Source organism: Geotrypetes seraphini, chromosome 14 (assembly GCF_902459505.1).
Source record: "Geotrypetes seraphini chromosome 14, aGeoSer1.1, whole genome shotgun sequence".
Taxonomy (NCBI): domain Eukaryota; kingdom Metazoa; phylum Chordata; class Amphibia; order Gymnophiona; family Dermophiidae; genus Geotrypetes; species Geotrypetes seraphini.
The window spans coordinates 27,096,749-27,111,186 of record NC_047097.1 but is presented as its reverse complement, the minus strand read 5'-3'; the positions used below and the strand labels follow the sequence as shown (position 1 = coordinate 27,111,186).

Here is a 14,438-nt window from a genome sequence, read left to right as displayed (position 1 = left end):
GTACAGATTTATGTATTTTCTTTATTTAGTATTTCTCTACCACTTAAGCGGTTTACATTCAAGTACTCCAGTATTTCTCTCTATCTGACTAACTTACCTGGGGCAATGGAGGGTTAAGTGGCTTGCCCAGGGTCACAAGGAGCTGGGGCTGTACTGCTAACCACCAGGCCACTCCTCTTAACCTCCATGACTAGGCAAGTCACTTAACCCTCTGTTGCCCCAAATACAATATTTAGACGGTGAACCCACAAGGGAGAAAATACCTGTGCATAGAATAATTCTTAAATCAGCTTTGAATGTGACACGGAAATGCCATAAGCCCTTTAAGCAGAGGGGTAGCTGAGAAAGCTGGCGTCCTTGCCCCTCCTCGCCGGAAGCAGCATTTCCCGCCCGCCGCGCGCGTCGGCCACGTCACGTACTGGTCCCGCGACCAGGAAATGACGTCAGGAGCTGTGGCCAGAACGAGCAAAGGGGGGGGCGCGCGTCGGCCGTCACGTACTGGTCACGCGACCAGGAAATGACGTCAGGAGCTGTGGCCAGAACGAGCGGGGGGGGGGCGCGTCGGCCGTCACGTACTGGTCCCGCAACCAGGAAATGACGTCAGGAGCTGTGGCCCAGAAGAGCAGCGGGCGGAAGGCGCTGTGCGCGCCTCCGCGCATGACAGTGGCGCTGCGGGGCGAGGCCCGCGCGCGTCCATCCCTTCTGTAATCTCACCTTCATCGTTTCCGGCGCTGATTTTCGTCCCTGTTGGCTTACTGTCGTTTGGAGGAAGAGTGACAGCCGAAACGAGGAGCTTCCTCGTGTTTCCCACCAGCGCTGCAAACAGATAGGTTCATGGGAAAATGAGATAGAAGGGAGGGGGGGGGTGGAAGAGGCGTGATGTAGGAGAGAATTAGAGCTCGAGACGGGAGGAGGAGGTTCTGGATAGGGAAGGGGATGAGGAAGCTGAACAGAAGGGATGGGACCGATCAGCTGGTCTTCCCTTTGCCCCTGTTCCCACTGGCCATTTCGCTGTGTTTTAATTTTCATGTATGCCTCGACTGGGTTGACTTTTTTTTTTTCAGCTTGATCCATAAATTTATGAACATTTTGCTCTTCCCCTTGGTTTTCTCTATGGTTCAGCAGCACGATATTGTCCAGCAAGTCGTGATCGTGGGGCTCATCGTCACAGCACACTTTTTCCATCCCCGAATTTAACCACCTGCTTTCCTAAACCCCAGCTTGGTTGGGTTTCATTTTGAATTTTTTTTATTAGGCACCACAAATCTCGACCTTCTTTGTTCTCAAGTCCCTTTTGGGAAGCTGTGCAAAGCCTAATCTTCCATTACATTTCCTAAACTCTGGTGCTCATTTCCGGTTCCCAATTTTCTTTCTGTTTCCATGCTCTCTTGGCCTCCGCGTGTGCGGGTCGCCGGAATAGATGGACCTAGGGTCTGATCCGGCGTAGGCATTTCTTATGTTGAAATGAGATATGTATAGAGCTCTGTGCAATTGTGGGACTTCCGGTTTGGCAAAGAGCTGTCAATGGGGTCCCACTTTTCATGATGACTATAGTAGCTGCTTTGGCTATACAGATTTCAGGGTGCAGCGGAACGGAAACCAGAAGAATCGGTTTTGCTATTTTAAAGTGGAATTGCCACCCCAAATAATCATTCAAGGGAGCAGGTTTAATGTAAAACATTTTATTGAAGAAATGCAATAAATATATAATAATATAATACAGTAAAATAGTCATTACATTTAAATTTACCATATTAACTTCTAATATATGTTTATCATTCCTTCAAAATACATTTTTCATCTCTTAATTTCCTACCCTCTTCCCCCCCCCCCTTATTTCTTCCCCCCCCCCCCTTATTTCTTCCCCCCCCCCTTATTTCTTCCCCCTTTGAGCAGGTTTAAATTATTCATTAGTCTACAGATTTTAATGAGAAGATCTAAATACTCATCCTGGCAAGTTCTTTTGCTGGATACTGCCCAAGCCGTTGCTAGCGCCTCACTCCAGACCTGGGCAGAGTATAGGGAGAGGGAGAACCCCCCTCTCCCCCCCGCTATGGTCCTTAAAGGGAGGGGGGGGGGAGTTCAGCTCACTGACGTCACAGGGCAGGGCTGCTCCGTCGAAGGCTGAGATCTGCTGCTGCAGCGCCCCTGCAGTCCGCAGCGCGTCCTGCAGCCGAAATGAACACATTGTGAATTTCGCGGAGCCGCAGAAACCCTTTCTCCGCTCTTGCCAATGCCCCTCTCTTCCTCTCCCTTATTCAGTCTTTCTTTCTACCCCCCCCCTGCTTCCCTCACACAGCACTCAGAGGCTCAGAATTGCAAACAGATCTACCGAACACACTGAGGTAAAGCTTTAAAAATTAAAAAAGGGGGGGGGGAGCCATGCCTGATCCACCTTTGCTAAAATCCGGCGTTTGCTGGGGTCGAGGGTGAGCTGGGGGTCAGCAGGGGCTGCAATGTCTTGGGGGGGGGGGGAGATGCGGTGACGCACCTGGATACATGTAGCACGCTTGCAGCCAAGGCAAACAATTCGTTTCTACAGAGATGTAGATTTTTTTTTTGGGGGGGGGGGAGGATTAAGAGGGCTATAGCTCTTTCCTAGGTATACGGAGGGCTTGCTTGTTTACATAGAACGTTCAGCGCAGCCGCTGCTCTACACGCTAAAGCTCTTAAGGCGAATTCTCAAAGGTAATTTCAGACGGAAAATGAATGTCTAATTCGAAGCTGCTAGTATTGACGTTCGTCGCCGTTTGGTTTTCGCGTCGCCAATAGACATACGATCGGTCCGATTAGGCTGCCATTGGCTTTGTTCTTTGTGATGATTTCATGGAAAGGGGGGGGGGCGAAGGGAGCAGACGGGGGTCGCGCCTTGGCAATAAAGCTGAGATGTCCCAAAGCACCCAGGTGCATCTGACCCCCCCCCCCCCCCCCCAATATAAATGTCTGGTTGACAGCAACCAGTAGGATGCAAACGAGCATGCACGTTTCTCAGTTGGGAGATGCCCCAAAGCATCCCCCATTGTGCTGGCCAGGCGACATCCTCTAACGGAGCATCTTAACCGTGTTCAAAGGCTTCATTTTTCCAGCTGATTCAGACTGTATTGCTGAGGGCCTTCCAGTTATTTCAGCTGATTTTGCTCTATCACTTAACAGAGTGACAGGGGAGGAGAGAAGCAGATTTGCATAATTCCTTTTAATTCATAGGCCTCGGATGTCTTGAACATTTTCAGTACAGACACCATCTTTACTATTAATATGACTAGGGTTACCATATGGCTCCAGAAAAAGGAGGATGGATTGAGACAGTTGGGTTTTACTTCCATTGCTTTCTATGGAAATAAAATCCAGTTGTTTCAATCCGTCCTCTTTACTTCCATTGCTTTCAGTGGAAGCAAAATCCGGATGGCTCGATCCCGTCTTCTTTACTTCCATTGCTTTCAGTGGAAGCAAAATCCGGATGTCTCGATCCCGTCCTCTTTACTTCCATTGCTTTCAGTGGAAGCAAAATCTGGATGTCTCGATCCCGTCCTCTTTACTTCCATTGCTTTCAGTGGAAGCAAAATCCGGATGGCTCGATCCCGTCCTCTTTACTTCCATTGCTTTTAGTGATTGCTGGTTTAGGGTAGGCCCAGTTTTATGTAAGCATGTCAAAAATTAAGGTTGAGCACAACCAAGTTCATGTGTTTTTAATGTAGATCAGGAGTTCCTAGCCCAGTCCTTGGGGCACACTAGCCAGTCAGGTATTCAGGATACTCACAATGAATATTCATGAATAGATTTGCATACAATGGAGGTGTAGTGCATGCAAATTTTATGCAAATTCATTGGGGATATCCTGAAAACCTGACTGGCTGGATGTGTCCCAAGGACTGGGTTGAGAACCCCTGATCTAGAACCAACTTCTCTATAGGGGCATATGATTTGAACATGATATGGATAAAGCAGTGTGAATATCTCAAGGTATCCCCACTTAAACTGCTGAATGGGAAGAAGTATTAGGGGCCCTATTTAAATGTTATATCCTTTCACAATATTTAGATATCCTATGGCAGGGGTGTCCAATGTTGGTCCTCGAGGGCCGCAATCCAGTCGGGTTTTCAGGATTTCCCCAATAAATATGCATGAGATCTGTGTGCATGCACTGCTTTCAATGCATATTCATTGGAGAAATCCTGAAAACCCGACTGGATTGCGGCCCTCGAGGACCGACATTGGACACCCCTGTCCTATGGCCATTATTTCTGACACTGGCACTCTGAATATGATGGGCAACTGGAAAGTTCTCAGCCCAACCTACAAAGTTGGGGCAATCTCCATCGAGGGCTATACACATAATCCAGCGGGGGGGTTTTTTTTTTGGGGGGGGGGGTTATTTTTTTTTTTTTATCTTTCCCCCCAACAGAGCAAAAAAAAGTTGAAAAATAGCCTGGAGGAGGAGCTTACCAAAGATGGTGGCTTGAACGCGGCCACGGAGATGCCGTTGGAGTTCTTGTTGAGAATTCTGTTTGACCTGGGTTTCATGGTCAGCTCCTCCTCCAGTTACTAAGGACTAATTATACTCTGTGATTTATTATTGTTTAAATTTCCGCAAGTAGTTAATTCTTGCCAAAAATATTTCTGTTAGCACTGCATTTTTTTCTTTTTGACTGATAAATGTGTCAAAAGTTAAAAATTTAAATAAAGAATTAAACAAACAAAAAAAAGTGGAAAAATCAGTGGACTGTGTATAGCCCTCGATGGAGACGGCGCCAACTTTGTAGGTTGGGCTGAGAACTTTTCAGCGTCCCTTTGTATGTATACATCCCGCAGGTATTGTATATATAAACTGAGACTTCTATATTTAATTCCTATGGATATGATATAACATTTATACGTGTAAACATATTCATTTGGCCAGTATATGGGTATGTCCACTCAGTGCAAAATTATCTTCTGTTAATCGGTGTTCTTGGTTCGTGTGTTTAACAGATAGTAAAAATGCCTGCTTGTGAATATTCTAGATATCTGTACTCTGGCTGGGGTTTGTTTTTGGTTTTTTACAAGCTTGTTGAGTATGTATATGCTTTAAGGAAAGTTATTTGAGCATGCAATTCCATAAAGCTAAGTAATAGCTCATTAAGCCCCTCCTTTACAAAGCCGCGTTAACATTTTTAGCGCCGGCTGCTGCGGTAATAGCTCGGACGCTCATCGAAATTCTATGAGAGTCTGAGTTGTTGCTGCGACGGCCAGCGATAAAAATGCTATCGCGGCTTTGTAAAGGAAGGGGTAACTGAATTGCTTAATGCTATTAATCTCTCTCTAAGACTGTAGAAGTGGTATTCCTCTATAACATACAACATAGTTCACATGTTTCCATAAGTTAGTTTTAATGCCTTTAGCAATGGAGTGGCTTTTACGTATCCTGAACCTCTATTGGGGACTACTCTTGTGTTATTTCAGAGTCAGTAGGTAGATATGTTACATTTGACAGTAGTTGTTTCCTCAAGCCAAAGAGTATTTGTAAATAGATCCTTGGCAGTGAGGTAGATTCATAAGGATCGTCATGAGGAAGCCTTATAAGTGACGTAAAAAAGAAAGAAAGACATTTTGGATGATAGGTAAGGTGCAGCACTAATGTTTTAACCAGTTTATAGATCATCAGCTCATGAACATTTAAGGGAACGATATAATATTTGCAAGAAGAGGAAATGGGGAAGGGAGTTGCATGGAGGGTTCCAGTTAGGATTTGCATGGTTGTTTTTGGCCGGGTGTCAACAAGATGTACTTGTGGTAACCATTACTAGATGATATGCAGCTTCTGAGCATAACAGAGCAAGATCTGAGACCTGAAGTAGTGTAGCTTCACACTCCATATTGATCCTGTAAGCTTGACTAGCAGATTGCTTTAGAAATTGACCTTTACTGCTATTCTGTTTAGATTTTCCAAGTCCTAGAAGATTAGGATTTTTGTCTGAAGACATTTCCAAGTATTTTGGGCAAGGATCATCTTTGGTCCAGATAGTTAAATGATGAACCTTTCTGGACCAAAGATGATCCTTGCCCAACTCGCATTTAGAAGCGTCTTCAACAAAATCCCTGTAGAAATCCATTGGTCTGTCTCCTTCAGGCACTTATATAATTTTGTATCTTCTGTTATATAGGAGTGCTCCAATGATTAACAGTAAACCTTGGAAGCACTCTTGACAATTTTAGAAGCAGTCTAGTGTTTCATACTCTCGTATATTATACGTATCTGTTAGCTTAAATAGTACTATATCTTTCTTCAAGCTCTTTTGGAAACCATTTTCCATATAAGTGGTAAATGCTAGAACCCAAATGCATATACTTCAGATCATAATAAAAACTATACTCTTCAAGAAATCCCTTAATAAAGCTTAATACCATGATAAAGCTTAACCCCCCTCTTACCATCCCCTCCCTAACCCCAGATCCTACTTTTCCCTCTCTTGGAAACCTTCTCTAATCTAACGTTGTAACCCTTCTTCCATAACTCTTTTTGTAATCCGCTTTGAACCGAAAGGTAATGGCGGAATAGAAATCTGTAATGTAATGATGCAAAATTTGACTGATAATGTCCTCAATTTCTGAGAATATCCATAGTACGACTTAGGTATTCAAGGACCTTATAGTGCACAGAATTGTGCAGTTTGTGAACAGCTAGCTTCCAGCATGAGGTCTTTGCGAAGTTTTGGAAAGGCAATACATTTGGGAATGACCTTGAGCTGAAAACTGTTGTGTAGAAGTGGATCCGTCACATTAGCAGAAAGTCCAAGTTTATTTCTGGAATTCGTTTAAGTTGTTATCATAACCAGCAGCTCCTTCATTATATGCAAGGGAAGATAATTTGTTTTGTATTTATTACCCACAATCATTTTAGCTGAAATGTTAGTGCCTGTGGCCTAGCCACATTTTAGGATGCCTAGGGCTTTTTCCAATTCAGTGACCTCAAAATGATTGTGTTCTTGCATTCTCTGTGTTGCCTCAATTCATGATAAATGGTGTGCTTTATATTCTTTTCAAATGGTACCTTGCCTACTTATAGAGGGTGATCGGTGACTTGCTTTGGGATAACTTTTGGCAAAGAGATACCTGCCAACGATCATATTTATTAATCTATGATATTTTGACAGACAGTGAGTTTCACCAGAAACAATTTGGAGCTACTGTTTTAATAGGTACTATGTATGAATGGATTAGGTCGTTCCTTTTATTTTATGAGTTCCTTTCCTGTTTTAATAGTTTATAATTTTGTTAACCGCTTAGAGCTTTTGAAAGCTTGAGTGAATTATCAAATTTTAATAAAACAGTGGCTGCTCCACACCAGTAGATAAGGCATCAACATTTCTGAATGGAATGAGTAAAGTTTAGGTCTACTTTGTTGGCCTTCTCCATCTCCATTTAGTATGATATGGAGCACTTGAGAGACTTTATAGGGAGGTCGTCTACTCTGGGTCACCAGATAATTTATACTCCTTTAAGAGTGCTACATTGTTTGCATTAAGTCATGGAATGTATATGGGTTGATTATTATGGAAAATTGCTGGGTAGACAGCTCTGTAAAGAGCATCACTGAAATGTTATGTTGGAAGTGAATTAAACGCTATCGATGTGGGAGAAGACGGTGGAGTTGATACTTTGCTCTTATGAATGAAATGCATCTAAAGATGTGACTGAACACCTTTCATCAATGATGGAAAAGAACTTTGATTCACATAAGTCCCAAATCTTTTATTTGAAATCGAATATTGATTTTGGAGCCATTTTGAAAGTGTGCGTTATATGTGATTGAACGTTACATGGGAACCAATGAAGATGTAACTTTGACCCAGTAAAATCTATGATTGGTTCAAGCTGGTGTTTACAATCTGACAGTCCAAAAAAAAAAAGACACATTATAATATATATTGCCCTTAAAACCAAGGACAAAAAAGAAAATCCAAGAAATACGCAATAAAATACGGTGAACAAAAGACAAAGAGCTCCTTTTATGAAGTTGCGGTAGCAGTTTAATGCGCGTAATAGCACATGCTAAACCACCGTAGTTTTTTGGCTAGCGCGGGGGTAGTGCGTGCTAATGCGGCTTCGTAAAAGGAGCCCAAAGAAAAATACTGCGGACAGATGCACAAGATGCGGGCAAAGTTTATTGTAAACAAACAGATTGTTGCATACAAAAGAACCACTTTAAATAAAATCCAGGACCCGACACAGTCTGTGTTTTGAACAAACATGTCTTCTTCAGGGGTCCCAAAAAGCGGTAACAAAGACCACGCAACAAATGCCTGATCTGTGTGTTGTGTACTAAATCGGTGATGATTTGCTTCTAAAGAACTGAAGCCGAAGAAATCATGTAACTGCTGTAGGGTTTTTGGTCCAAAGCATCAAACCATCATTTATAAACTGCCTCCAAAGAAAGGATATGGATAAAGCTTTCAACAGCGTCCCCCACCGTAGATTATTGAACAAAATGAAATCGATGGGGTTAGGTGCAACACTAACTCAATGGGTCACTGACTGGCTAAATGGTAGACTTCAGAGAGTGTTGGTTAACGGTGCCCTCTCCAAAACGTCGAGGGTGTCCAGTGGAGTGCCGCAGGGTTCGGTCCTGGGACCGATCCTTTTCAATATATTCATAGGAGACCTGACCCAGGGGCTTCAAGGTAAGATAGCATTGTTTGCCGACGACGCCAAACTATGTAACACTGTAAGTAAAAATGATTTGTCCGACAGCATGAAGCAAGACCTGCTTTTACTGGAACATTGGTCCACGACCTGGCAGCTGGGCTTCAACGCGAAAAAATGCAAGATCATGCACCTTGGCAACAATAATCCGTGCAGAACATACACACTGAACGGCGAGACCTTGGCTAGGACGGCAGCAGAGCGGGACTTAGGGGTGGTCATTAGTAAAGACATGAAAACAGCCATCCAAGTGGAAAAGGCTACATCCAAGGCTAGACAAATGCTGGGTTGTATCCGTAGAAGCTTTGTTAGCCGGAAGCCGGAGGTCATAATGCCATTGTACAGAACCATAGTGAGACCTCATCTGGAGTACTGTGTGCAATTCTGGAGGCCACACTACCGTAAGGACGTACTGAGAGTCGAGTCGGTTCAGCGCATGGCCACTAGGATGATCTTGGGGCTTAAGGATTTCTCATACGAGGACAGGCTACACAGATTGCGGCTATACTCTCTCGAAGAGCGTAGGGAGAGGGGAGACATGATTGAGACATTTAAGTACATCACTGGCCGCATAGAGGTGGAAGACAACATTTTCTCTTTCAAGGGTCCGTCAGCCACAAGAGGACATCCGCTGAGAATCAGGGGCGGGAAATTTCATGGGGATACCAGGAAGTACTTCTTCACAGAAAAAGTGGTAGACCATTGGAACAAACTCCCAGAGCAGGTGATCGCGGCCAGCAGCATACAAGATTTTAAGAATAAATGGGATGTCCACGTCGGATCTTTACGAGGGCAGTATAGAGGTGATACCACCTGTGAGCGACCCCTTAGGAGTTGTTAGGGGAGGGTTAATGGAGTGGGCAGACTTGATGGGCTATGGCCCTTTTCTGCCGTCATCTTCTATGTTTCTATATTTTAAAGTCACCAATCACTGTTCCTCAAAATGGTCCACTTAAGAGACTGGCCCCATCTGGGGCCATTGTGGCAGCTGTAAGTTTCAGGGCTCCCCATCATTCTCTTCTTGGTTGGACTAAGAACTTTTCAGCGGCCCCTTATATAATACTAGTCTTCTCAGCTTTGTGCCTAACTTTAGGTGGGACCACTTATACTATGTCATAGACTGGTGTAAGTGCTTGCACCTACCTGTTGGCAGTTAGACGTGTAATCCCTAGTATTGTATAATATACACACATAATTTGTAGTAATGCCCCTGATCCATCCATGGCCACATACCCCTACACGTTGCACAGGACAAAAATTGTGCATGCAGCATCCAGAATATAGCGCCTAAGATCAGTTGAGTCCACAGCTGCCAATTTAAGTTTAAGACAATAGTTTATTTATTTGGATTTATTAACTGCCTTTATGAAGAGATTCACCCAAGGCGGTGTACAGCAAGTACAATTCAACATAAAACTTTCAAGTTTGTTTACAGCCTAACAGTAGCAAAAAGACCACGTATTTATATAAACAAATACAATGAGAGAAACTCAAAATCAGCAAATTAAACTAAACCTTAAGTTTATATACCGCATCCTCTCCATAATTATAGAGCTCGGCACGGTTTACAAGAGCTTAATATAAGAAGGAACAGCATAATGAGGTTGGAGGTTGAGTATAGGGGGGGGAGAAAGCATTACATTTTTGTGATTAGCCTAGTTTTCAGGTGCTTTCGGAATAGTTGGAAGGAGCCCAGATTCTGTAGTGGGGCAGTAAAAATAGGACTACCATGAAACAGTTTCAAAAATATACTTATAATAGCACTGAAATTCAAATAAGAGAGATATAATCCAATGTCAGCATAATACTTATGAAACAGCCAATAAGTGCACATCAGAACATTCAAATAACAAGAAATGATGCTAAGCTTTTCTACAATACAGCTTATTCTATAGCGGAAGGACCAAGTGCAGTTATTAGATGGGGACAAGATGAGTGGTACAGATTCCATTGGGATGAACAGATGGGAGGCTACACTCAAAGCAAGTTGATTATACAGTTAAACGTGATTTAATAAACGAATTTAGTTAGTATGTGTAACAAGCTAGTCCTGGTGGGAGTCTTGCACTTGTAACTCGTGTCGTCTCAGCCACGGCAGACACTTGTGGTGTCTGAAGATTCCTGGTGATTCCGCCTTTTCCATATGCCGGTTGTGGTATTTTTATGTTTTAGCCAGTGTTCGCTTTTATTAATTACTGTATTAAGTTTGGCTCGGCCTTTACCCATGTTTTGCTTATATAACTGTTATGTACTCCTTTTTTTTTTTTTGCTCTTTCTGTCCGTACCGGTTTAGTTTAAGCCCAGGTGTAGGTCCTGGTAGTTGGCTCTTATAGTCCCCAGTGGCAGCTTTAAACCTATTTGCTGTCCGATTTACATGAGCGTAAATTTGTTTCCTCAAATGATTCCAGTATGCCCCATTCTCATATTCACACAATCTGCTGTGCACATGACGCATCTTGCTGTACATCCCAGTGTATGATTTCTATACCCATTTCAACAAATTGACATCTAAGTAGGCTATAGAATGTTCTATTGGCCCTCCTCTTTTCTTTCAATATTCTGTCCTTCCCATTCTGCTCCAGTAGGGCAGAGTCCGGTACCGGGGTTCAAGAAAGGATTGGACAATTTCCTGCTGGAAAAGGGGATAGAGGGGTATAGATAGAGGATTACTGCACAGGTCCTGGACCTGTTGGGGCGCCGCGTGAGCGGACTGCTGGGCGCGATGGACCCCCAGGTCTGACCCAGCGGAGGCATTGCTTATGTTCTTATGTTTCTGTTTTAATATACGATATCCCTGAATTTTAATTTTAATTTTTTTAAATTTTTGTACACCGCTTAGCTATTTATTAAGCGGTATATCAAATTTAAAATAAACTTGGAAACTAGTAAAAGGAGCCCCTTTAATCAAAAGCGGGCCTGGGAGGCAAATGGGAGCATTGACCTGGCCGCAGTTTGATACAAGAGAGCCTTAGCCGGAGCAGCGTCCCTGCGCGCGCAGCGCTTAGTCCGCTAGGGTCCGGGTCGGCGCTGAAAGGGTAAATCTCAGCGCAGGTAACCAAGTAACCAAGCGGCAGCGGGCCGCTCTCTGCGAGAGGGGCGGAACTTCCTGCCGAGCTGCCAATCGGAGGCGAGGAAGCGGATGACGATGTTCTCGCAGGTAGGAAGAGACGTGGGCTCGGGCGACGACCGAGACTTCTTTTTTTTGTTTGTGGCATTGCTGGCTGGTAGCGGTAGCTAATGGGCGCGTGAAAGCAGCGGCCCGGTCGACAGGGAAAGGGAGGGCAAGGCCGCTGTTCTCTTGCTTTCGGAGACCCGCCTTCTGCCTTTACTCGTCGCCTCGTATTGGCTTCTGAGGACCGGGACTGCAGGGACATGTGCAACGGCATCATGGGATAGAGGCGCCTGAAGGACCAGGCGAGCGTTGCGGTAGGAGGAGGGTGAGGAGAAGCTGCTGGAAGGTGATAAACAAAGGACAGAGTGAAGCTGGTGGGCAGCCAGGGTGCGAAGGCACGAGGCTTGTCGTGTGGACGCCTGCTGGTACCGGTGCGGAAAAGCTGGGCATGTGCCCAAACCTGTCCCGGGGACCCCCAGCCAGTCAGATTTTCAAGATATCCCTAATGAATATGCATGAGAGAGATTTGCATATAATGGAAGTGACAGGTATGCAAATCTCTCTCATGCATATTCATTAGGGATATCTTGAAAACCTGACTGGCTGGGGGTCCCCCAGGACAGGTTTGGGAACCACTGGTCCCCAACCCTGTCCAGTCGGGTTTTGAGGATAACCCTAGTGAATATGCATGAGAGGAGATTTCTGTATAATGGAGGCGACAGGCATGCAGATCTGCCCCATGTATATTCATTAGGGCTATCCTGAAAACCTGACTGGCTGGTGGTCCTCCAGGGTAGGATTGGAAACCACTGTTCTAGACAGATTTCTATGGCTAGCCCTAATGAATATGCATGGAGCAGATTTGCATGCCTGTCACTTGCATTATATGCAAATCTCTCTCATGCATATTCATTAGGGCTAGCCTGAAAACCCGATTGGCCTAGGGGTCCTCCAGGACAGGGTTGGGAAGGGAACCACTGCTCTACTGGACACCTAGTTCTACTTAAGCCACGCCTCAAACATGCTCCTTGAGATTTAGAAACACTGCAGACTGCCACCATAGAAATCTGTCTAGAATAGTGGTTCCCAACCCTGTCCTGGAGGAACACCAGGCCAATTGGATTTTCAGGCTAGCCCTAATGAATATGCATGAAGCAAATTTGCATGTCTATCACTTCCATCATATGCAAATCTCTCTCATGCATATTTATTAGGGCTAGCCTGAAAACCGATTGTCCTGGTGTTCCTCCAGGACAGGGTTGGGAATCACTGGTCTAGACCACGGGTAGGCAATTCTGGTCCTCGAGAGCCGGAGCCAGGTCAGGTTTTCAGGATATCCACAATAAATATGCATGAGATAAATTTGCATCTCAAGGAGGCAGTACATGCAAATCCATCTCGTACATATTCATGGTGGAGATCTGGAAACTTGACCTGGCTCCGGCTCTCAAGGATCGGAATTGCCTATCCCTGGTCTAGACCAGGGGTGGGCAACGAGGGCTGCAATCTAGTCAGGTCTTTAGGATTTCCCCAATGAATTTGCATGAGATCTATTTGCATGCACTGCCTCCCACTGTCTACATATTCATTGGGAAACTCCTAAAAACCCCACTGGATTGCGGCCCTCGTTGCCCATCCCTGGTCTACAACCTAGAGCAGGGGTCTCAAAGTCCCTCCTTGAGGGCCCCAATCCAGTCAGGTTTTCAGGATTTCCCCAATGAATATGCATGAGATCTGGGTGCATAGAAACATAGAAACAGACGGTAGATAAGGGCCACGGCCCATCTAGTCTGCCCACCCTAATGACCCTTCCCTACCTTTGCCTTGTGAATAGATCCCATGTGCCGATCCCATTTGGCCTTAAAATCAGGCACGCTGCTGGCCTCAATCACCTGCAGTGGAAGACTATTTCAGCGATCAACCACCCTTTCAGTGAAAAAGAATTTCCTGGTGTCACCTCGTAGTTTCCCGCCCCTGATTTTCCACGGATGCCCTCTTGTTGCTGTGGGTCCCTTGAAAAAGAAGATATCTTCCTCCGCTTCGATGCATGCACTGCTTTCCTGCCCTAGAATAATACTGTAGCACACATATGCGAAATACCTCCAGTGTTGTAATATAAATTGCCTGTCAGATTTTTTCATTTTCTAGCTTCAGTTTGGGATGTAAAATACCAAGTGCAGGCAAGGCCTATAATTTACAGTATGTTGAGAAATATGACAAAATGTAAGGCACAAGGTGCAGAGAACTATAATTTGATTCGGGTTGTTTGAGATGTATGACTAGTGTTGCCATATGGCTCCAGAAAAAAGGGAACGGATTGAGACATCCGGGTTTTACTTCCATTGAAAGCAATGGAAGTAAGAAGAACAGATTGAGACATCTTGGTGGCTTTCAATGGAAGTAAAACCCGGATGTCTCAATCCGTCCCCTTTTTTCTGGAGCCATATAGTAACCTTATGTATGACTGACAGAAGAGGTGCAAAATTTTAGTATTTAAAGGCGAAAAGAGATGAGAGTGCTTGTACTGGAAGAGCAGGAGATACAGAGTGAGAAATATGGGTAGAGGAATAAGGGAGATAACAAAATAATGGGGAAACTCTAATCATTTGGTTATGACTAACAGAGGCTAGTTTTAACCTGGAATGCC

The 14,438-nt window shown here is 44.5% G+C and overlaps 1 protein-coding gene across 9 annotated transcripts in view; it reads left to right on the top strand.

Moving 5' to 3' along the window:
- The first annotated feature begins 644 nt into the window (after positions 1–644).
- Positions 645–14,438, top strand: part of TP53BP1 (tumor protein p53 binding protein 1) — a 91,253-nt gene continuing 77,459 nt past the window's right edge. For 3 of the 9 annotated variants that reach the window (XM_033920080.1, XM_033920081.1, XM_033920073.1), the window contains exon 1: positions 11,846–12,137. The gene's annotated coding sequence lies outside the window, so the exon portion shown is untranslated. The other 6 variants (XM_033920075.1, XM_033920078.1, XM_033920079.1 and 3 more) reach the window with 6 other exon arrangements.